Raw genomic sequence first — 25011 nt, 5'->3', positions numbered from 1 at the left:
ATTGTTTTTCTAATGTTGAATCATCATTGCATACCTGATATGAATCTCACTTGGTCATATGAATGATTTTCTTAATATGTTGTTGCAGTCTATTGGCTGAGATTTTGTTGATGATTTTTGCATCTATATTCATGAGGGATATTGGTCTGTAGTTTTCCTTTTTGAGTGATGTCTTTTCCTGATTTTGGTATCAAGGTTATGCTTGCTTCATAAAATGAATTGGAGAGGATTCCATCCTTTTCTATGTGTTGGAATATTTTGAGTAGGATTGGTGTCAGTTCTTCTCTGAATGTTTGGTAAAAATCTCTGGTGAAGCCGTCTGGGCCAGGACTTTTTTCAGTTGATAATTTTTTTATGACCCATTCAATTTCTTCTTTTGTTATGGATCTGTTCAACTTTTCCACATCAGTCTGTGTTAGTTTAGGTAAGTGGGGTGTTTCTAGAAATCCGTCCATTTCTTCCAGATTTTAAAGGTTGTTGGAGTACAGTTCTTCATAGTAGCCTGATATTATCATATTTATTTCAATTGGTTCTGTTGTGATGTCACCCATTTGGTTTCTTATTCATGTTATTTATATTCTCTCCCTCCTTTTCTTTGTTAAATTTGCCAGTGGTTTGTTATTTTTATTAAAAACCAACTTCTAGTCTTGTTGAATTTTTCTATTGTCTTTCTATGTTCTGTTACATTGATTTCTGCTTGAGTTTTTATTATTTCCTTTTTCCTGGCGACTGTAGGCTTTTCTTGCTGTTCTTTTTCTAATTGTTGAAGATGTTGGTTTAAAGTGTTGATTTTGGCTCTTCTTTTTTGATGTGTGCATTTATTGCTATAAATTGGTCTCTGATCACTGCTTTTGCTGTGTCCTAAAGATTTTGGTATGTTGTGTTTTCAATCTCATTTGATTTAAGGAATTTTTGAATTTCATTTTTTATTTATTCTCTTACTCAGTCTTTCTTAAAGAGAGTATTGTTCAGTTTCCATGTGTTTGCTCTTTTTCCTATTGTTGATATTCCTATTGTAGATTTCTAATTTGATAGCATTATTATCTGAGAAGATGCTTTGCAGTCTTTCAATGTTTTTAAATTTATTAAGGCTTTCTTCATGGCCTAACGTATGGTCTATCATGGAGAATGTTCCATGTGCACTGGAAAGAATGTATATTGTGCTGTTATTGGGTAAAGTGCTCTGTAGATGTCTATAAGGTCAAGTTGGTGGATGGTATTGTTTAGCACTTCTGCATCTTTGTTGAGTTTCTTTCCAGTTGTTCTATCTTTCATTGAAAATGTTGTATTAAAATCTCCTACTATAACTTTAGGAGCTCTGGTAGCATAGTGCCTAAATCACTTGACTGCTAACCAGAAGGCTGATGGTTCAAACCCACCAGCCACTCCTCGGAAGGAATCTATTCCATAGTGATATTGCCTCAGCAACCCAAGGAGGGGTCGCTATGAGTTGGGGCCAACTTGATGGCACATAATAACAACAACAACAACAGCAACTATGACTTTGGAGTCTATTTCCCATGTCAACTCTTTTAAAGTCCAATTTATGGATTTTGCTGCTCTTTCATTGGATCCATAGATATTTATTATGATTATATCTTCTTCAGTTGATCCTTTAATCATTATATAATGTCCTTCCTTCTTTCTTAAGGGTGGTTTGTGTCTTAAAGTCAATTTGATCAGAAATTAATATTGCCACTCCTGCTCTTTTTTTTGGTTGCCATTTGCTTGATATATCTTTTTCCAACCTTTGATTTATAGTCTATTTTTGTCTTTGTCTCTAAGATGTGTTTCTTGTAGACAGCATATTGTGGGTTTTGTTTTCTTATCCACTCTGCAACTCTCCATCTCTTGAGTGTAATTATCAACAAGTATGTATTGGTTGCTGTCATTTTGTTATTTGTTTTTTCATGGTGTTCCTGGTTTCTTTGTTCCATATAATTTTCTGTGTTGAGCTCATTATGTTTATGAATCATGTTTTCATTTCTTTTGTTGCTATTGTTTAAGTATTTGCTAAATATTTGTGCTTGTCTTTTTTATTGTGATGTGAAGGTTTATTTTTTTTTTCTTTGAGGTTACCCTGTGATTTATACTTTTCTCCCTGAGTTTAGAACAGTCCATTCTATCTTACAACTGTCTTGATTTCCTCACCATTTAGAAGTTCTGTAACTGCACAGTATTTTCCCTCTTTTTGGTTTTATTTGTCCTCATTTGCCAATTGATGTCTCTGGCTCCCTGTTTACAATCTTATAAGCTTATTTCACTTTGGATACATCCATAGCTGTGTTGGGTTCTGGGTTCTGTCATCATGTGTATTAGTGGTCAATTGTTGTTTGCTATTATTAGTTCTCTATTAAAGGACTCCCTTTCATATCTCTTGTAAGGTTGTTCTGGTTTTAACAAATTCCCTTAATTTCTGCTTATCTGGAAATCTCCTAATTTCACCATCATATTTGAGGAACAATTTTGCCAAGTATATAATTCTTGGTTGGAAATTTTTCTCTTTCAGGGTTTTATATATACCATCCTATTGCCTTCTTGCCTGTATGGTTTCTCCTGAGAAATCAGAGCTTATTCTTATTGGTTGTCCTTTGTAAGTAATTTTTCACTTTTCCTGTGCTGCTTTCAGGATTCGTTCTGTCTTTTTTTTTTTTTTTTAATGAGTTTGATGATGATATGTCTTGGTGATTTTCTTTTGGGGTCTATCTTGTTTGGGGTTCCTTGGAATTCCTGAATTGATATATTCTCATCTTTCATTATATGAGGGAAGTACTCTTCCAACAAATCTTGGACAATATTCTCAGTGGTTTTATTTTTCTCTTCTTATTCTGGAATTCCAATGCATGTAAGTTAGTCCTTTTGATGGCATCCCACATGAACCTTAGGCTTTCTTCATTTTGTTTTGATCTTTTTTCTGATTGATCCCTTTCCAAAGAAGCATTCAGGAATTTGTCTTCAATCTCATTTATTCTGTCTTCCATTGCATCAATTCTGCTCCTTTGCCCTTTCAATGTGTTATCTGTTTCTGACAATTTAGTATTGATCTGCTGGATTTCTATCTGTAGATTTAGAATAATTTCTAATTTTTCATTTGTTTTGTCATTTTGTTCTTGTATTTTCTTCCCAAGTTGTTCTAGGGTTTTGTCTGTATTTTCCTTAATTTTGTCAGTGTTTTCCTTGATCTGTCTCTCAATCCTTTGTAGTTACTTAAATATAATTCTTTTGAATTCCTTATCAGAGAGTTCCAATGCTGCTTCTTCTCAGGGATGTGTTCTGGGTCTGTATCCTGCTCCCTTGTTTGTACAACTTTATCTTCCTTCTTGTGTGGACTGCAATGATCTGTTGTCTCCGAGACATTTGATGTTGTTGTATTTAGATTTCTGTAAACTGTTTGTGAAGAGCAGCTAAGGGTGAGACAGGCTCTTCTTGGTGGTTGTTTATTGTTGGCCAGTTGGTGGAGAAGGAAGTGGTGGCTTTCACTCAGTAAGTGAAGCTGCAGGAGGTGTGGGTGTAGTTGTGTCATAAGGGCACTGTTGCTGTCTCCCACTCACTTAGACAAAAATAGCAATTGAATAACCATCAAAAAAGTAAAAGCAAGTGGACAAAAAACACACCATGTAATCACACAGGAACAATAACCAAAAAAGGAAAAAAAAAGAAAATCGCAGGGTGGGGCAGGGCACCCAGGCTCCGTTTGAGCACATAGACTGGGATGGAATTCCTGCATGCCCAAAACGTGGGCCAGAGTGAGGAATGGCCACACCTCCATTCATCAAGACGGTGAGGATATAAGAGTAACAAGGGGAATATCGCACCTTTCCAGTTGTTGGTGTCTGCAATGTCCTAACAGTTCCTGGTAAGTGGAGTCTATTCTTAAGACCCTGGAATCTGGGTGAACACTGTCATTTTAAATATCCAAAATGGTAGAACCGCTTGTAAACATTCAAAATGGCTGCACCCTCTAAACAGGCAAAAGTCCACAGCTCAGCCTGCCTTCCTCTTCACTGCTTCCCCTTTTTTCACCAGCCACCAGTGCAGTCCTCCATGTAGCCCCTGACTAGCAGGGCCGATTTTTACATTAATTCTTAGGTCCTAACACCACTCAGCAATATCCAAGCTGTCTGTGCTGTCAGGATCATTGCCAGACGAGGCAGCTCCATATGTCTCCTTTTTTGGTGTTATCATCCAAATTCTTCTACTAGTTGGAGTTTGGTTCAGTTCTATATCCTTCCCTTTATAGCTCAGGTCTCCAGGATTATCTTCTGTAACTGTGTTAATGGGTTCCCCTTTTCTTTGTTGAAGAGGGTCTGTGCAGTCTTTCTGTCTTTGCTGTCATCTTACCAGAACCCCTCCTCCTTCCCCGTAGTCTTGAAGAGTGCTTGAAATCTGATTCTTCTCTCTCCAAATGATTTTGTATTCTTTTATGTATGTCCTTTCTTTCAATCTCATTGTCTTAAGTCTGGTCCAAGCCTACTGGATCTTACACTCTCTTATTTTTACTTGGTACTAACTTGTGCTTATGTTTGTCTTCTCTTCCATTATATAGTTTGCCAGATTGCTATTTTAAAATAAGGTAAATTCATAAAAGCAAAATAACAATGGAATTTATTTTTCCCCAAGTTCTGTTTCTTCATCCCTCCTCCCTATTTCCCTCCTTTCTTCCCTTCTTTGTTTCTTCACCCTTTTAAAAAAAAAAAAAAATTTTACTTTGCTTTGGATGCAAATTTGCAGAGCAAATTTGTTTTACATTCAACAGTTCATGTACATTTGATTTCAAATCCTGATTACCATCCCTGACCATAACAAACTCTTCTCACCTCCCATCCCTGTGACTACCCCCTTCCTGTGCCCTTCTTAACTAAGTACTTCTGTCTTCCAGCTGTCCCTCTATGTGAATGCTGCCCCTGTGGTGCCTCATGGCTGATTTTTCTAAGGGTTGCATCTCCATATATTAGATGGGTGCATTGCCATGGGGGAAGTGTTGTGCATGTATGCTTTTCTACTGTTGGGCTGTGAACCAATCCATGGGAGTGAGTAGATTTCTAGGCCCGAAGAGTAACCCAGGGCCATAGTCTTGGGGTTCCACTGGACTATCTGACCAGTGATTCTGGTCATTTTTGTGTTTTTGAATTTTGTTTCACATTTTTCCTCCCATTCTATCCAGGATCTCCAGTTTTGATCCCTTTCCAAGTCGTTGTCATTGGTAGCCAGACACCATCTAGTTGTTCTGGTCTCAGGGTCATGAAGGCTGAGGTTCTCATGGTCCATCTTATCTTTGGACTGATTGTTTCTGGATGCCTTTGATTTTCTTCACTCTTCTTTGATTCAGATATAAGGAGACCAATAGTTGCATCTTAGATGGCTGCTCAAAAGCTTTTAAGGCCCCAGTCGCTACTCACCGATGTAGGCTGTAGAACAAGATTTTTATGTACCATGTTGTGCCAATTGAGCATGATGTCCCCCGAGACTACGGTCCTGAGTCAGAAGGCCCAGTGATTCTCTCTCAAGGTGTTTGGTTGTCTCTGAGAGGTTACTCCAACTCTGTATTCTGTTGCTTCTGTAATGTGTGTGACTAATTTTGTAGCACAAGTACATATGTAAAATTATCTTCAGCCAAATTTTTCCTTGGTCTAAGATATATTTCTGTTTGCCAACTCCCACGTGATCTTCTCACCCATCTATGTATTTGTCCATAGCCTGGTGTTTGGTATTAGTGGGAATGCAGCATTATGCACATACTAGTATTTGCCTCTGTTGTCTACATCTTACGTGAATGTTTCAGTGTCCTTCCTTTCCCCAATGTTATCATGCTGGTCACGAACTCTTTCCATATTGTCTCTCCCCTACAATTCAACAATCTTAATTTATTCTAATTCAATATCATTTTTATAGAAACAACTGTTTTCATACTAATATTTCATTGTTTTATATAATATTTAATTAAATGGCATAATTAAATAATAAGCATAAGTTAGTATTTAGGAAGAAATATACAGTTGATTTAGTAAATATTCAACTCAAATGGTAATAGCAGAAATATATCAGCATATCAGAGAGTGGACTACTAGTTAGATGTGGCAGTGTACTGTGGGTATTAGTGAATATGTTTTATGGAACAAATAAAGTACTGATCAATCTAGCAAATCAGTTGAATGGATTTCAATTAAGACAGCTTCTACTACATATGTGTGTTCGTGTGTGTACATATGCATACAGATTCAAATATGCACTTCTACATATCTTTTTCTTATGATGTTTGAATATATATATATATATATATATATATATATATATATATTCCCATGTTCATAAACATTACCTCAAATTCATAAACCTGTTTAATATTTACATTATATCCCATACTTATTTTACCATCTATCATTCTATCTCTTTTACTATTTCCTATCTCAGTAAATAGGAGGAGCTCTGGTGGTGTAGTACCTAAGGCATTTGACTGCTAACCTGAAGACTGGCGGTTCAAACCCACCAGCCACTCCTCAGAAGGAAGATGGGGCAATTCACTTCCGTAGAGATACAGCCTCGGAAACCCGAGGGGGGTCACTATGAGTTGGATCTGACTCGACAGCAGTGAGTTTAGTTTTTTGGCTTATCTCAGTAAGTGGAAGCACAGTATATTCTGTCCCAGATACAAGAAGTAAAATAGGAATCATTTCCAATGCGCCATCCTTCCTTAATTTGCATTTTCAAATCATGCTAAATTTGTATTCTAATTATTTCTCAAATCTATCCTCCTATTTTTTTATTCTCTCCCACCACAAAGTCCAATAAAGCATTATATCAAGCATTGACTATGTAATAGCTTCCTAAAGATTCACCCATATACTCTCTTGAATCTTTTCAATCCACTTACTATGCTATCAGTATGATTGTTGAAAAAGTAAATCTTAGAATTATATTGCCCCGTTTATCAATAAAAGCACATTAAATCACTAATTAATGCTTTTAGAAATAAGACTAAGCTCCCCGATGTGTCCTCAAAGCCATGCGTAATTTGATTCCTTCCAGCCCCTCCAGTTTCATGTGGAGCCAATGCTTTCTCTTGCTCTCTCAGCCATACTCTTACTTTTCCTTTCTCTTTTCTCTTCAGCCACATACCTGACATGTTCCTTCCCAACTCAAGGCAACAATACATGCTATTTTCTACATCTTGATTCTTCTTCTATTCCCTCTTTCTCTAGTTTGTTCATGCTTGGGATCTTAGTTGAAGTGTCCCTTTATCAGAGAAGTCTTAACTGAGGTACCTAAGTAAAATCCTAGTATAAAATTCTAGTATAGATTTTCATGGTAGCATTTACCTTTTATTCATAAGAATTATCAATTTGGGATGTGATTGCAGTTACTAGATTGAGGTTTGTCTTCATCACCAGACAGTAAATTTATTGAGGTAAGGAACCTCAGGTGATTTTAATAATTGTATCCCCACTACTGCATAGCACATGGTAGATGCCATGTGACATGTGTTTATAGTATAAAAACCCACCAGCCACTCCTCGGAAGGAAGGTTGGGCAATCCTACTTCCGTAGTGATCCTGCCTCGGAAACCCAAGGAGGGGTCGCTATGAGTCGGGGCCGACTCGACAGCACATAACAACAACAACAACAACAACAACCAGTTTATACTATAATCACTAAGACTATTTGCCAAATGGCAAAATTTGTACCAATTGAAATAGAATTCAACTGATAGCGTAGCGCCTAATGCACTTGACTGCTAACCAGAAAGCAGCACTCCTCAGAAGGAAGGTTGGGCAATCTACTTCCGTAGTGATACTGCCTTGGAAACCCAAGGAGGGGTCGCTATGAGTCGGGTCTGACTTGACAGCACATAACAACAAAAATAACAATCTCTTGTCCATTTTGCCACTATTCAAATCAAGTCGTCTGATCAAATACAACATCAATAGGCAGGTGAAATATGCTTTTCTGTAGTAGGCTGAATGTTGGCTACCTAAAGATATCAAGTCCTAATCTCTAGAACCTGCAAATATTACCTGATAAAGAAAAGGCATCTTAGTAGATGTGATTAAATTAAAAATCTAGACATGTGGGTATTGTCTTGGATTTTATAGTTGGGCCCTAAATGCCATCACAAGTGTCCTCATACGAGAGAAGCAGAAAGAGACTTGACACACACAGAGGAGAAAGTGATATGAAAACAGAGGTAGGGATTGGGGTTATGAAGCCACAAGACAAAGAATGGCAAGAAATCTGGCAGCCAGAAGAAGATAGAAGAAGCAAGGAACAAATTTTCTACCCCTCTCTCCCCACCTCTGGAGGGAATATAGTCCTATAGACACCTTGATTTCAGACTTCTGGTCTCCAGCACTGTCATAGAATAAATTTTTATTGTTTTGAGCCACCAATTTTTTGTAATTAGCTATAGCAGTTCTAAGGAACTAATGTGTCCTCCCTGAAAGGGGGGAGGGAAATGAATGTTCACTGAACAATAATCTAATCTATTTTAGCATTCCTTCAAAAAATGACCAGAAAATAAAAAAGGAACTACTACTCATAAATGCTACCAAAACAAATGAATTGATGAACACATAGATGTGTAAATAAGGAAAAGGAAAATTAACAATTAAGATGAAAATATTATCAATGAAAATAGTAGAAAATGTAAAAAATTTACTTTCTTAACATTCCCTAAGAAACAAAAACAGAAAAATAACTTCATAAGATATGATACCAGATAAGAATTAACAGGGGAAAGAAAAAAAAAAAAAAAAAAACTAAAAGAGAATGCTTTAGATTTTTGGGGAAAAAGAATTAAGGATAAAATAAAAATTAGGAAAAAATGTCCTATTAAAACAGGCATATTAAAAACATATGTGGAGCAAATAATGAAAAATGAAATTTCACAAAATCATAGATAAGTTTATAATAGAAAATTCATTATACACAGTGTTCCTAAAGAAGAGACTATTAGAAGTAAAATAGAAAAGAAAATTCAAAGCTAGAAGAAAACTTCGCTGAAATGAAAGAATACTAATACCACAAATGTAAAAGTCATTCTTTATGTTAGGAACAACTTATATATTATCACATTTTACTTGGAAAATATTGCACTTACCAGTTAATGTGATTTTCACCTTTCTCCTTTCACCTTTCTCCATAATTAAATATGAAGAAATCTTCAAATATGTCCACATGCCTATAAAGAGCTATTATTGTGATCGTGATCAAGTAATTTTACTCTGTAAAATCAAGAAATACATTCAAATCCATGATCCTGTAATTCTTAGTTTGAGCTGTCCTTCTGATAGGGTTTGAATGAAAGCAATTGCAGAACGCAACTGTAACTAGCACCTATGTGCACCTATGTTGCACCTTGTTGTTAAATGTACTCATAAAATGTGCTAAAATTAATAGTCAATATTAGTGTGTCCTCTAAAGTACTCAACTTTGTAAGGGGTTAGTAACAACTTTAGATTCTCTGTCAAACAAAATAATTGATACAACGTTACCTTCCTGTAGATCTTCAAGAAACAAATTTGATTAAATACCCGGAGCATTAGCTTAACAGATAGGACTTTTCAAAAACTCACTTGTCATGCAATCTGCTAAACATCTCCAGGAAACTGACTAATTATGTGATGTATTCACATAATGTTTTTGGTAAATTAAAAAATATTATATAGATTAGCTGCACATTTGTCTACCCTAGTTTCTGTTTTTGATGAACACATATTCTATTAAAACAAAAGCAAAGAAATATATTGAGAATAATACAATTTGTTAATTGGGATAACACAAGGCAGAGAAAAATCTACCAAGTGTTTCGAAGCATGAAAGGGAAGGTGTGCTTTTGTAATAAAGATGGTGAAAAGAGCGTGTGATGGTCAGGTGGTCACAGTGTAAGCACTTCAGCAACTCCACTCTTAGTCACCTTCTTCCTGGAACATCCTGAGTAAATTGTTTACATCCAATCACACTCTTGACCCCTACCTCCATTCACCAAGAGTGGCTAAACCACATTCCTGACCCCCACACTTATTTACTATGAGTGGCCTGGCCTAAGGCATTTGACTGCTAATCAGAAGGTTGGTGGTTCAAACTCACCAGCCACTCCACAGAAGGAAGATTGACAATCTACTTTCCATAAAGATTTACCACCACAGAAGCCCAAAGGGGGTCACTATGAGTCAGACTCAATTCGATGGCAGTGAGTTTGGTTTTTTGGTTTTTGGCTTGGGGCACTAGCCAGACTGGTTAAACAAGATGATTGATATAAACCCACAGTCTTCTGGTCCTATCTAGCCAGAGGCCTATATGCACAGGGATGGGAAGAAGTCACGGTTACAATATCAGGAAGGCTGAAGCAGGAGCACCATAACAAAATGGAATTTTGATTCAGACCTTATGTCAGCCATTTCATTATTCCAAGTGTCTCAGTTTTAGAGGTTTGCTAGCACATTACTCTATTGTGTTCAAGCTTTTGGTAGGGGGACAGTGAACACCCACAATGAAGACAACTTTTTTTCTGCAAGGACTTCTTGGGTATATTACAGACCCAAGTATGAGAGTACCAGACCTTAAGGTTGTTGGGCTAATTTTCCTCTTCACCTTGCCATATTGATGAGTCTCATCTTCATTAGGGTCAATGATCAAAACAGGGCCAAAATTGAAGGAACACCCTGGCAATCAAAAATATTAAATCAAAATGTGAAATCAGTAACACAGTTTCTCTTGTAAATTTAGTTTCTTCTAAATACATGATTCCTTTCATAGTGAGGGGAGTTGCAGTGGAGTTCCATATACTAGATGAACATTTCATAATACAATTGATTACACATACAGTGATTATTACAGTTATTAACAGTTATTAAGATAACTATTCTGGACTATTTGAGCATAACCTGGAACCAATACCTTCAGGCAACCAGCTAAAAATATCAAAAAGGTGAATCAGTCTTTGGGAATATATATATACATCCAGATGGTGAATTTTTTCAGATATTTTATTCTACTTCTCTGGTTATTTACTCAAATACAATAAAAGATATTAGTAATGGTGCACTTTTCCCTGTTGAGCTAAGATCAAATCAAGGGATACTCTATTATCTAATACAACTTTAGCAAGAGGCTCTAATGATTTTTGTTGAGCTGCCAATTTGTCTGAAACATCATCAGCAATTTCAGCTATTGTAGAATGGTCTTTTCAAGTTGAGGAATACCATACCAGGGTAGAAAGGCTTGAAGTGATACATAACTTAATTTGACCTTCTCAGAGATATGGTTCTGGAATTTCATTTTGATCTGCCCATTTTAAAAGATCTATGTATTTCTTATGGAAAATAAATATATTCTAATCAGTGGTCTAGTGCATGCTATATTGGCACTGGCTACTGACTGGGCCAACTTAATAAATACATTTCTCTTGAAGTGTCAGAAAGGGTTGTTCAAAATAAAAGAGCAAAACTCAAATTAACCTTCATTTTAAATATAGGTACCAAGGAAAAAGACCATAAATATGAAGCAAAGCTAATAACAGAACAGGTACAATTATAAAACAAAGCACACAAAGTTCAGCAAGAGTTATGGGATCTTATTCTATGATTTTCGGATGAGCTGTCTACCTAAGATGTCATCTGCTTCTGGCCACTAGATAGCTGTAAGGTGATTTGCAGTTCCCCCAAAGGATTGACAAGTCCATAGGAGCATGTTGGCTTTATTCAGTTGTGAGAATGAATCCAGTCTTAACTTTCTGTAGTATGACATAACATGGATTAGTAAAGAGAACTAGGTATGGCACCTTCCAATGAAGTTCCAGTGAGTCATTTAGTTGATGTCTCTTCCGATATACATATTCTCCTGGAGCTTTGTGAAGCAGGCATCTAGATTCCAATTTTTATTCATAAAAGTCTTCTTTCAACTGTGAAAAATACTCTTTAGAATATTGGATCAAAAGTTGACAATACTTTAGTAAAATTAGGTAAGAAAGTTTCTTATTAGGCCCAGTCAATAATTTAGCAACAGAATCTTGATAACATTTCTGCATTTTCTCAAGTCTCAATCTTGTCCATTTAGGTCAATTGTTGGTGTTTTAGAAGCTTTTCTAAAGTCAATTTGTTGGGTTCCCCTACGGCAGGGCTCCCCCAACCCAAGTCAGGGATAACGCCACCCAAAATCACTCACAAAAAACGTCTCTTGATGCAAAAGCAGGAGGAGTTTATTCGAAGTTCCAGCGCGCTGGGGCTGGACTCATATCCCACGCAGGGGCAGAGGAGTGGAGTAGCCAGCAACAAAGTTACACAGTATTTAAAGGCAAAACTACAAGGGGGTGGTCAGAGAGAGAGTACAGCTAATTGGTAAGTTTAAGTTTGAATTCTCAGAGGGAGTACAAATGATTGGTAAGTTTAAGTTTGAATTCTCCAATTACATGGTATGGTTGAGTTCAGGGCTTAGTCATCCTTGCCTTGCCCCTGTTCCTGGAACTGGGGCCCACCCTTTTGCTGGCCTTAATAGTGGCCTCTTATTGCTATATTAAAATATTACATTTTAATTTTACCTTAATTTTACATTTCTAATTTTGTATTTACATTTTTAATTCCACAAATTCTTAAAGGTTGGAATTACCAGGAAGTACATATGAGGAGTCCCTGCTTAAATTATCATAGATACAGAAATAATTTGAGAGGCAGCACATTTGACTACTATGTCAGCAAGGCTGTTCTGTGTAATTTCCTTAGTCTGGGAGACTTCTTTCTTGAGCTGCTCCAGATGAAGGAAGACCAATTTTTGCACCTTGGATGGCCCTTTGCAGACCTTGAGTCTCCAGACACTGCACTACCAACTGAGAGATAGAACAATATTAAGACAATTGGCTGAAATGATGCACACAATCATGGCTCTGGGTCTTTGAACCAAAGAAACAAATCCCATGAAGCATTTGTTTATACATAAGCACCATCAGTAATTGCTTTTTTTGTGCTCATCAGCAACCACATTCCACAAACCTCATATTGAATGTTATTAATTTAAACACAGTAATTTTCATCTATTAAGACCCAAACTCCTCTTTGGGAGATTAACAAAAAAATGTAATGTTATACCAATGCCAACCACTCAAGAAGAGATCAAAACTGGAGATCTTTGATAGAGTGGGAGGAATAATGTGGAGTAAAATTCAAAAATACAATAATGACCAGAATTACTGGTCAGATGCAGTCAGTGGGACCCCCAAGGCAGGGCTCTGGGATACACTTTGGGCCTGGGATAGAACTCACTCCCAAGGTCTGCCTCTCAGCCCAACAGTAGAAAAACTTACACGCAGAACACCCAACCCAGGGCGATGCACCCATCTACTCTACGGAGATACACCCCTTGGAGCAATGAGCCATGGGACACCAGCAGGCAGCATTCACATGGAAGGAAAGCTGGTTACGGAGGAGTATATAGTTAAGAAGAGCACAGAGAGGGGGGTCACAGGGAAAGAAGGAGAGGAGAGTGGGTTAAGGTTGGAGATGGTAAAAGAAAAAAAAAATGTAATGTTTTCTTACTTTTAAAATCATAGCTCAAACTTCAGATACTTCTCTAGTTATAGTCTTGAAAACTTTGCTAGATTTACCCACAGAAATTTCTAATTTGAATTACAATATCTAAATTTACATACACATGTAAATGTAAATGACAGTTTAAAGAGGAATGGCATGGCATTCATCATCACAAAGGATGTTTCAAGATCTGTCCTGAAGTACAATGCTGTCAGTGATAGGATAATATCCATACGCCTACAAGGAAGACCTGTTAATACAACTATTATTCAAATTTATGCACCAACTACCAAAGCCACACATGAGGAAATTGAAGATTTTTATCAACTTCTACAGTCTGAAATTGACTGAACATGCAATCAGGATGTGTTAATTATTACTGGTGACTGGAATGCAAAAGTTGGAAACAAAGAAGAATCACCAGTAGTTGGAAAATTTGGCCTTGGTGACAGAAATAATGCTGGAACTCGCATGGTAGAATTTTGCAAGACCAACGACTTATTCACTGCAAACATCTTTTTTCAACAATGCAAACGCCAGCTGTACGCATGGACTTCACCAGATGGAACACACAGGAATCAGACTGACTACATCTGTGGCAAGAGGCGATGGAGAAGCTCAATATCTTCAGCCAAAACCAGGCCAGGAGCTGATTGTGGACGAGACCATCAACTGCTCCTATGCAAGTTCAACTTGAAGTTAAAGACAATTAAAACAAGTCCATGAGAGCCAAAATATGATCTTGAATACATCCCTCCTGAATTTAGAGACCATCTAAAGAATGGATTTGAGGCATTGAACACCAATGACCGAAAACCAGACGAATTGTGGGAAGACATCAAGAGCATCATCCATGAAGAAAGCAAGAGGTCACTAAAAAGACGAGAAAAGAAGAGAAGACCAAAATGGATGGCAAAAGAGACTCTGAAACTTGCCCTTCAGCGGAGAGTAGCTAAAGCAAATGGAAGAAATGACAAGATAAAAGAATTGAACAGAAGATTTCAAAGAGCAGCTCGAGAAGACAAAGCCAATTACTATAATGAATTGTGTAAAGACCTGGAGTTGGAAAACCAAAAGGGACGAATACACTCAGAATTTCTCAAGCTGAAAGAACTGAGGAAAAAAAATTAAGCCTCGATTTGCAATATTGAAAGATTCTAAGGGAAAAATGTTGAATGATGCAGGGAACATCAAGAGAAGATGGCAGGAATACAGAGTCATGGTACCAAAAAGAACTGGTTGATCTTCATCTATTTCAGGAAGTGGCATATGATCAAGAACCAATGGTACTGAAGAAGGAAGCTGAAGCTGCCATGAAGAAATTGGTGAAGAACAAGGCTCTGGGAATTGATGGAATACCCATTGAGATATTTCAACAAACGGATGCCGCACTGGAGGCACTCACTCAGTTATGCCAAGAGATTTAGAAGACAGCCACCTGGCCAACTGACTGGAAGAGATCCGTATTTGTACCCATTCCAAAGAAAGATGATCCCACAGAATGTGGAAATTATAGAACAATATCATTAATATTGCATGCAAATAAAATCTTACTGAAAATAATTCAAAAATGGTTGCAGCAACATATTGACAGAGAACTTCCAGAGGTGCAAGCTGTATTCAGAAGAGGATGTGGAACAAGAGATATCATAACTGCTGTCAGATGGATCTTGGCTCAAGGCAAGGAATACCAGAAAGATGTTTACTTGTGTTTTACTGACTATGCAAAGGCATTTGATTGTGTGGATCATGACAAATTATGGATAACATTGAGAAGAATAGGAATTCCTGACCGCTTGATTGTACTCATGAGGAACCTGTATCTTTACCAGGAGGCTTTCGTTCAAACGGAACAAGGGACACTACATGGTTTAAAATCGAGAAGGGAGTGTGTCAGGATTTTATCCTTTCCCCAAATTTATTCAATCTATATGCTGAGCAAATAATCTGAGAAGCTGGACTATATGAAGAAAAATGTGGCATCAGGATTGGAGGAAGAATCATTAACAACCTGAGATACACTGATGATACACAACTTTGTTTGCTGAAGGTGAGGATGACTTGAGGCACTTACTGATGAAGATTGAAGAACACAGTCTGCAGTATGGATTATATCTCAGTATAAAGAAAACAAAAATCCTCACAACTGGACCAGTAAGCAGCATCATGGTAAATGGAGAAAACATTGAGGTTGTCAAAGAATTCACGTTACTTGGGTCTACAATCAACACCAATGGAAGCAGCAGTCAGGACATTAGATGATGTGTAGCACTGGGCAGGTCAGCTAGCTGTGAAGGAACTCTTTCAAGTGCTGAGGAGCAAGGATGTCTCCTTGAGGACTAAGGTGTGCCTGACACAGGCCATGATATTTCCGATCGCCTCATTTGCATGTGAGAGCTGGACAATGAATAAGGAAGACCAAAGAAGAGTTGATGCTTTTGAGTTGTGGTGCTGGTGAAGAATGCTGACAGTACCATGGACTGATACAAGAACTAACAAATTTGTCCTGGAGGAAGTGTAGCCGAGATGCTCCTTGGAAGCGAGAATGGCCAGACTTCACCTCACCTACTTTGGTCATGTTATCAGAGGGGACCATTCCCTGGAGAAGAATGTCATGCTTGGTAAGGTGAAGGGCTGATGAAAGAGGGGAAGGCTTTCACGAGATAGATTGACATGGTGGCTGCAACAATGGACTCAAGTATAGCAAGGATCATGGAGCTGGTGCAGGATTGGGCAGTGTTTCATTCTGCTGTGCGTGGGGTCGCTATGAGTCGGACTTGACGGCACCTAACAACAACAAATTTACATAAAGTCTGATGAGTTCCTTTAATGAATGAAGCAACTATTTCAATAACTAATAACTCTATGCTGAATATGAAGTATTTTGTGGTATTTTTCTCATCTCCTAATTCTTCTTTTTAATGTTTTTCTGCTGCTACATAAGAACTAATATGACCATGATTAACTTATAATAATAGTTCATAAAACTGAAAGATCTGATGGTAACTAAATACAAAAATAATGCAAAAGCAAATAAAGTTAATTTAAAAAAAAAACCACTTAGCACAAATATCTCTAAAAATCATGATTAACCTTATTATCAAAGAGCTTCAAATACAACACACAATAATGTAGAGACATAATACCATATGTTGTTGTTATTGTTATGTGCCGTCAAGTCAACCCCGACTCATAGCGACCCCTCCTTGGGTTTCTGAGGCAGTATCACTACGGAAGTAGGATTGCCCAACCTTCCTTCCGAGGAGTGGCTGGTGGGTTTGAACCGCCAGCCTTCTGGTTAGCAGTCAAGTGCTTTAGCCACTATGCTACCAGAGCTCCCTAATACCATGTAGTCAGCATATATCAAAAATATACCAAGATTGTCAAGTCTCTAAACATCTGAATAGTAATAAAAAATGTTCTCTGGTACTTGACTGCTAACCAGAAGGCTCACGGTTCAAACCCGCCAGGCATTCCTCAGAAGGAAGGTTGGGCGATCTACTTCCATAGTGATACCACCTCAGAAACCCAAGGAGGGGTCACTATGAGTCGGGTCGATTCGACGGCACATAACAATAACAACAACAACGTGGGTAAACAATGTGAATTCCCCTGGCTTTGATAGTGTTGTATTCAAAAGAAAGAAAGTTTCAGGCAAGTTAGCAATTAAATAAAATAATAAAATTGTGATATAAGCGTATGTGCTTGTTGTCTAATGTCAGGCAAAAACGTAAGAGGAAATGTTAACACATAAATGTTATATTGTAAGGTGCCATCAAGTCAGTTGTTACTCATAGCTCCCCTTTGTATAACAATGAAATACTGCTTGATTCTGCACCATCCTCACAATCCTTGCAATGCTTGAGACCATTGTTTCAGTCCAATGTTCTTTAACCCAAAGAAATAAGATTTGATGTTTGATGCAACTCATAACACATTAAATAACTTTTCTTAAAACAGGAACAAACCATTTGTGACTTGACATAAAGTTTCAGACTTGTCAGAAGTTTATAGTAGGTCAATAGGAAATAGTTCCTAAGTTATTTAACCAAAGATCTTAAAGATAAAAACCTCAGGTTTTTGTTTTGTTTTGTTTTGTTTTGCTTTGTTTTATTTTTTCATAGTCATGTGGCTTGATTTTCAACTCAGGAACTTATTCTGAGACATCAAACCCTTTCCTTCAAGGAAAATTGCACAAAGAAAAATTTAACTCTTCAACTCAGTAATTAAGTAAATTTTGTTATTTTAATAGTAAAAACTCCAATCTTTTCTCTATATGCTATTTGACACATAAGTGTTTAAAAATATTATTAACTCATCAAACTTTTAGCCAGACAAATAAAAACATTGACCATATTAAATAATTTCCCTTTGTAGCTAACCCTAGTATATATTTATACTAGATATATATATATCCTTTCTCTGTGGCATAAAAATTAAAAGTGTATAAATTTAAATTATAACAAATACCTATTGACTCAATGTAATATCTTAAAGTTATTGGAAATTATTTTAAGCCTAGACACCATAAAACATAATTACTACTGAAATAAAATTTGTTTACATTAAAACTTTTACTATTTCCAATATTTGACCCAATCTAACTTTAGCCCTTTGGGATTTTATCAATTGGTTTTGGAAATCACAAAGTCTCTTCTTAACCTGATCAATTCATTGATATGAATATAATCTTAAATCCCTGGCTAGAGGTGGGAACATTTCCCCAGACCATTTCAGATTTCCGTATTTTGGCCTCTTAGAATTCCTCTAGGAGCTCTGGTAGCATAGTGCCTAAGGCATTTGACTGCTAACCAGAAGGCTGGCGGTTCAAACCCACCAGCCACTCCTCGGAAGGAAGGTTGGGCAATCTACTTCCATAGTGATACTGCCTCGGCAACCCAAGGAGGGGTCGCTATGAGTCGGGTCCGACTCGATGGCACATAACAACAACAAGAATTCCTCTACGACAGGGAGAACTTGTTTATAACTCTTTTATGATGGCGAGCCACCCAATCTCTGATAACTATGGTAAGACAAGGCACTCTGGTAGCATAGTGGTTAAAAGCATTCATCTGCTAACCAAGAGGTTGGCAGTTCAAACCCATCAGCCACTCCACAGGAGAAAGATGAAGCAGTCCACTTCTGTAAAGATTTACAGCCCTTGGTAACCCTATGGGGCAGTTCTACTCTGTAATAAAGGTTGTTGTGAGTTAGAATCAGCTCAATGGCAGTGGTTTTTATTTATTTACATAATAAAACAGCTTTTTTCTTATTTTTTTTTTTTGTCTTAAAAGGCCAGTTTGGAGGGGTCTCACAAAAGCTTCCCTAGAGTTGAATGTCCTCAGACACTGGGGCCAGGTGACCTGATCCTGCCCTACCCACCTTATTATGTGGCACATGGTCAAAGGCAAGAATTAGTCATCCCAATTTACGTTTAAGTTGCCCTGTGTCTTTTGAAAGATAGCTTTCCTTTTTCTATTCTTTATCATTCTCTTGGCAAACAGTTTCACCTTTTCTTTATCATAGCCTTTTATTTACCCAGTAAATACTGAAACTTTGAGTAATTTTATAAATGACAGCATTAATTCTAGCCAATTTAGAACTACTAGTTTTAATTTAAGGAACTCCGTAGCGTGGTGCCTAAGGCACTTGACTGCTAACCAAAAGACTGGCGGTTCAAACGCACTAGCCATTCCTTGGAAGAAAGGTTGGGCAATCTACTTCCGTAGCGATACTGTCTCGGAAACCCAAGGAGTAGTCACTATGAGTCAGGGCTGAATCAAAGGAAAAATAACAACAACAATAGTTTTAATTTAAGCCAAAATTACCCTGTTTCTTAAGTAAAACATATTTCATATAGCATCTAGCATAAGTTACTAGGAAAGATGTTCCTTTTAGGATTGACATACTATGAAATATAAAAATCTTTACCAGCATGAATTCTGTTTAATTCCTGGAACTATTTGGACCATTAAGTTTAAAGAAGAGGTTATTTATCATTAAACCAGAATAAATCTTTTTGAAAGTATATTATAATCTAGTTTTAACAATACGATCTGGAGGTAGGAAAATATTTCATTTTCATAACCCTGTCTTTTGCATGCGTTATAGAATCTTTTAGAGAAACAATTTAGAATAATTTGTCCTTTTTAAGGCCTTATTATACCAATTGAAATAAATAATTCATCTTTTTCAGTGCACTTTTCAAATAAACCAGTTTATATCATAGTTTCTTAAAGTAGGTACTAAAAGCCTAAAACAAAAGACAGATGCAAGAAGCAGTTTTTCTTGGAAGACAAAAGAACCGAGATTTTAGATTACCACATGAAAAACACCAGTCATGGCCTTTAACCTAATACAAGACAGAAACTTAGACACAAAAGTGCTAGACTGCAGGCAAATTCTCAACAAAATGAAACAAGTAAGCAACAACAGAAAGCCCACATAAATTTACCAGTCTATGAGGCCATCTCAGAAACCAGGTTTATACAGTATCTCATGAGACAAGCTATGGAGGACCTACTTTCTAAAGACATACATAGTAATTTTTAGTAAGACTGATGCAATTCAATGGAAAAACAGGCTGGTAAAATGTATTAATTTGCCGGAGCCTAAGATTCAGAGATCTCAGACCCTCTGGCAAAGCTGAATACCAAATAAAAGTTCTACACAGAGGGAAGTGAAGGCAATGCAAATGGAAGCTCATTTTCTCAAAGTAGAAGGAAAAGGACAGAGTAGATAGAAACTCATTTTTCCTAGAATCACTGAAATACTAAATTACTTCTGGCATATTTCACTTACAGTGTTTTAAACATGAACTACAAACCAACATGCTGGTAGGGGCTGAGAATCCAGACTCATTTATCAAGGATGTAAAGAGTAAGTTGAAACGTGGGTTTCTCTGATTAGCTTCTTTCATTCATAATTGAGCCTCTCCTAGTCCAACTAACATATTTAGATATTGAATCCAGGTTTATAAGTTTCATTCAATATTTTATGTCATTCAGTGAATTTTTCAGGATTTTCATATGGGTTAGGAAACTCTTTTATATTTTTGTTTGCAGCTTTAGTATACCAGGGAGTATCATACTAACAGCCACACAAACTAAATTTGGCAACAAACTCATCAAAATGTTTAGAGCATGAACTGAAAATGAAGTTCTGCTTTGGAGGAAGAAGTGAAAGTAATCCCTGGAGGAATTAACTTCTGTGAGTGCCCTGATTTTGAGGTATCTCAGACAAAGATTTCTTATTTGGTTTTGTTATTTCAGATGAAGAGTATTCAGCAAGAAAGGGAGTTCAGAGAGAGTATTGTTAGAAGAATAAAAGGATGGGCATGGGTATAAAGGAGAGACAGCTGGCAAAGGAGCCGATGATGTTGGGGTGACAGGAATGATTGGAATAGAAATCTGGCATTGCATCTTCTTGTTTTGTTTAGTTAATTTAGAAATAATTTCTTGCAGAGAAGCAATTTTACTGCCTTGATGTCTTTTGGAGGCCTCCAGGTACTGATCAAACTAGGCATCCCATTGTGGCTGCCTGATTCAGGAGCCTTTATTTTCTAATTTACTGCACAAGAAAACTAGTTTATTTAGTTCAAAAGAACCTCATAGTAGCCACTCACCCTCTAGACTCTCTTTAGTACAGGCATGCCAGAACTCCAAAAACAGGCAGGCACATGGCCCAATATGTTTGTACGTATAAGGAGCTGGGATACTGAAAGGCAGCCCCACTTAGTCCTTAGAGTCAGCATTCCTCATCTTATTAAACAGAGAACTGCGCATACTATTAAGCCTGGAAGTGCACTGAAAACCTTAATGTGCACTGGATCTGACTGTGTACTGAAACCTTACTGTGCACCTAAGAAGAAAAGTAAGTTCCACCTTAATAGGCTGAAAATGACTCTGCTGAAATGTACTAAAATTCTGTCAGGCTTCTTTCATGGCACTGGAACTGTGTTTTGCTTAAATAAATGTGTACCTTTGATGGCAATGGGTTTGGGTTTTTCTCTTTTTTTCGGTTTCTGTTGCACAAACATTTGCTTGCAGTCAGTGGGCAGCATAATTCTCTGGCCCATCTCATATATGGTTTATGCTGTCACTGGAGACTATAACAGCTTTTGTGGCCAGCAATTATTATAATGGCTTCTAAGTAGTTGACCTATGCCTGTATTTTTGTTTGCAGCTTTATTATACCTGGAAGTATCATACTAACAGCCACATCAAACTAAATTTGGCAACAAACTCATCAAAATGTTTAGAGCATGAACTGAAAATCGAAATATAAGAGAAAACCAACAATAAATCTAAAAGAGCATCTATTCAAGAAATGGGAGATCGATTTGAGAGGCTTTTTACATGGGTGACTGCCAGGAATCTGGGGAAAGTGGTGAGCCCAAGTGGCTCTGTTCATATAAAGAGCCTGAAATCCATAATGTCCTGGGGACTGCCAAAAATAATGTGGCTTTGGATCTCAGGTATCTGACACCAAGAAGTGAATACTCACACTGTTAAAGTAAAAGCAGAGATTTATTGAGAGTAGTACAATTCGTTAACTGGGAAACACAAGGCAGAGAAGATTCTACCGAGTGCTCCAAAGCATGGAGGGAAAAGTGTGCTTTTATAGTAAAGATGGAGAAGGAGATTGAGTGATGGTCACATGGTGACAAGGTGGCATGTCAATCAGAAGCTCCACTCTCAATCAGCTGCTTCTGGAAACATCTTGAATAAGCTAATTCTCTTATACTCACAACATCATTAATATCGCACACAAGTAAAATCTTGCTGAAGATAATTCAAAAACGGTTGCAGATATATATTGACAGAGAACTTCCAGAAATGCAAGTTGGATTCAAAAGAGTATGTGGAATGAGGGATATCATTGCTGACATCCGATGGATCTTGGCTGAAAGCAAAGAATATCTGAAAGATGTTTACTTGTGTTTTATTCACTATGCAGAAGCATTTGATTGTGTCGATCATAAAAAAATTATGGCTAACATTGGGAAGACTAGGAATTCCAGAACACTTTATTGTGTTCATGAGGAACCTGTACATAGATCAGGAGGGTGTCGTTCAAGCAGAAAAAGGGATATTGCATGGTTTAAAATCAAGAAAGTAGTGCGTCAGGGTTTTATCCTTCCCCCATACTTATTCAGTCTGTATGCTGAGCAAGTAATCCGAGAAACTGGACTGTATGAAGTGGCATCAGGATTAGAGGAAGACTCATTAACAACCCGTGATATGCAGACAACACGACTTAGCTTGCTGAAAGTGAGGATGACTTGAAGCATTTACTGATTAAGTTTAAAGACTACAGTCTGCTGTATAGATTACATCTCAACATAAAGAAAATGAAAATCCTCATGACTGAACTAATGAAACAGCATCACGATAAATGGAGAAAAGATTGAAATTGTCAAAGATTTCACACTACTTGATTCCATAATCAATACCAATGGAAGCAGCAGACAAGACATTAGATGACATATTGCACTGGGCAAATCTGCTTCAAAAGACCTCTTTGAAGTGCTCAAAAGCAAAGATGTCTCTTTGAAAACTAAGGTGCGCCTAACCCAAGCCATGGTGTTTTCAATCGCTTCATATGCATGTGAGAGCTGGACAATGAATAAGGAAGACCAAAGAAGAGTTGATGCTTTTGAATTGTGGTGTTGGCAAAGCATACTGAAAGTACCATGGACTGCCACAAGAACTAATGAATCTGTCCTGGACGAAGTGCAGCCAGAATGTTCCTTGAAAGCGAGTATGACCAGACGTCGTTTGACCTACTTTGGTCATGTTGTCAGAAGGGACAATTTCTTGGAGCAGGATATCATGCTTGGTAAAGTCGAGGGAGGGTCAACAAAAGAGAGGAAGGCTATCAATGAGATGGACTGACACAGTGGCTGCAATGATGGGCTCAAGTATAGCAAAGATTGTGAGGCTGGCACAGGTCCGGGCAGTGTTTCGTTCTGTTGTACATAGGGTGCTATGAGTCACAGCTGACTCAATGGCACATAATAACAACAATAACACAACTTATAATTACATTCCTGGCTCCCACCCCCATGTGGCTAAACCACATTTCTGACCCTCTCTTTCCCCCTCCCTGCTCTTTATTTACTATGTGTTGCTGGGTGCAAGAGCCAGGTTGATTAAACAAAGTGGTTGATAGGGAGCGGGGTCTTCTGGCCCACCTAGCCAGAGGCCCAAGGCCATTTGCACGTGAATGGGAAGAAGTCAAGGTTACTCAGGAATGCAGATGCTGGAGCTTGTAACAAAACAGAATTTATGTCAGACATTTTATTATGCCAAGCGCTTCAGTTTTCGAGTGTCACTAGCATAAATGGCATGGCTAAAATTAAATGCTCTATAGTTTATAAAAGATAAATTTGCTTGTGATTTATTCTCCTTCTTGGGGCTAAGTGCAAGTCAATAGGAACATTCTTTATTAGACAAATATTAGTTCTACACTGCCCTTTTAGGTATGAAGTCTAATAGCAATGTGCAGATAATTATGGACAATATGTCTTTTGCACTTGAGATGTATGACTGGGTCAGTTGGTGCTATAACAAATCTTGTTTTTGAAAGCATACTTTTCCAAAGGTAACAAGTGATGTGAAAGTGATCAAGGGGTGCAGTATTCATCCTTTATATCAAGGGACACAGGAAACTGGGATCGTGCTTTTCTTATCTTTGTTTCCCCATAGGGCATGGCAGAGGACCTTGCATATTGGCCCTCAGTATGTGTTGAATGGCTAAATGAATGATTATGTATTCAGATGCAACTTCCTGCAGGTAAAATCAATAGTATATAAATTTTAAAGTCAGAACAAACCCAGAAACCATGTATGCTTTTCACAGGTGACAAGAGTAATGCACACTTTTCTGAGAGGTAAATGAAGATTAGAAGCCCATGACTAAGTTCTGCCTTTGCCCATTGCTCCACTTCTTTTCCTGTTTCTTTGGTGACACTAAATAGGCTAAGTTGCTTAAAATCCTTGTAGAAGCTTATAATAGCATAGAAATTCTAGCTTGCTTTGCAGAACTATTCCACTTCCTTTCATAAGAGAATCTGAACCATTAGGAAGATCTTCCTAATAAGTCAATTTAAACTCTTGATTCCAGGAATCCTCACTTCTCATATTACAGTCCTTAGAAATGAAAAATGAGTACTTACCAGTTTGTCTTACTGTTTACAATACACAGACATTCAATCCCACTGTTAATCAGCAAAATTCGACCTCAACCATTGTTAAAATGCTATGGAATGTATTCCAACCCTATACTCACTGTCAAGATGTTTTCCCTTAATTCTAAATTGCTCTCTAATAGTGACAAAAATTTCATCAGAATAACTTCTTAAATACATCTCAACTAACCAAAAAAACAAACCAAACTCACTGCTGTCGAGTCAGATCCGACTCATAGCAACCCCTCCTTGGGTTTCTGAGGCAGTATCTCTACAGAAGTAGATTGCCCAATCTTCCTTCTG

General features: G+C 37.4%; 1 protein-coding gene across 1 annotated transcript in view; it reads left to right on the top strand.

Annotated features, from left to right (window-relative positions):
* The window catches only part of IL7 (interleukin 7), a 100476-nt gene that overhangs the window by 67989 nt on the left and 7476 nt on the right, over positions 1 to 25011 (top strand). The window lies entirely within an intron of this gene.

This window comes from Orycteropus afer, unplaced genomic scaffold (genome assembly GCF_000298275.1).
Source record: "Orycteropus afer afer isolate SDZICR_OR568_19922 unplaced genomic scaffold, OryAfe1.0 scaffold00129, whole genome shotgun sequence".
NCBI classification, from domain to species: Eukaryota; Metazoa; Chordata; class Mammalia; order Tubulidentata; family Orycteropodidae; genus Orycteropus; species Orycteropus afer.
The sequence above is the reverse complement of the archived record's forward strand: the minus strand, read 5'-3'. Positions and strand labels throughout refer to the sequence as shown.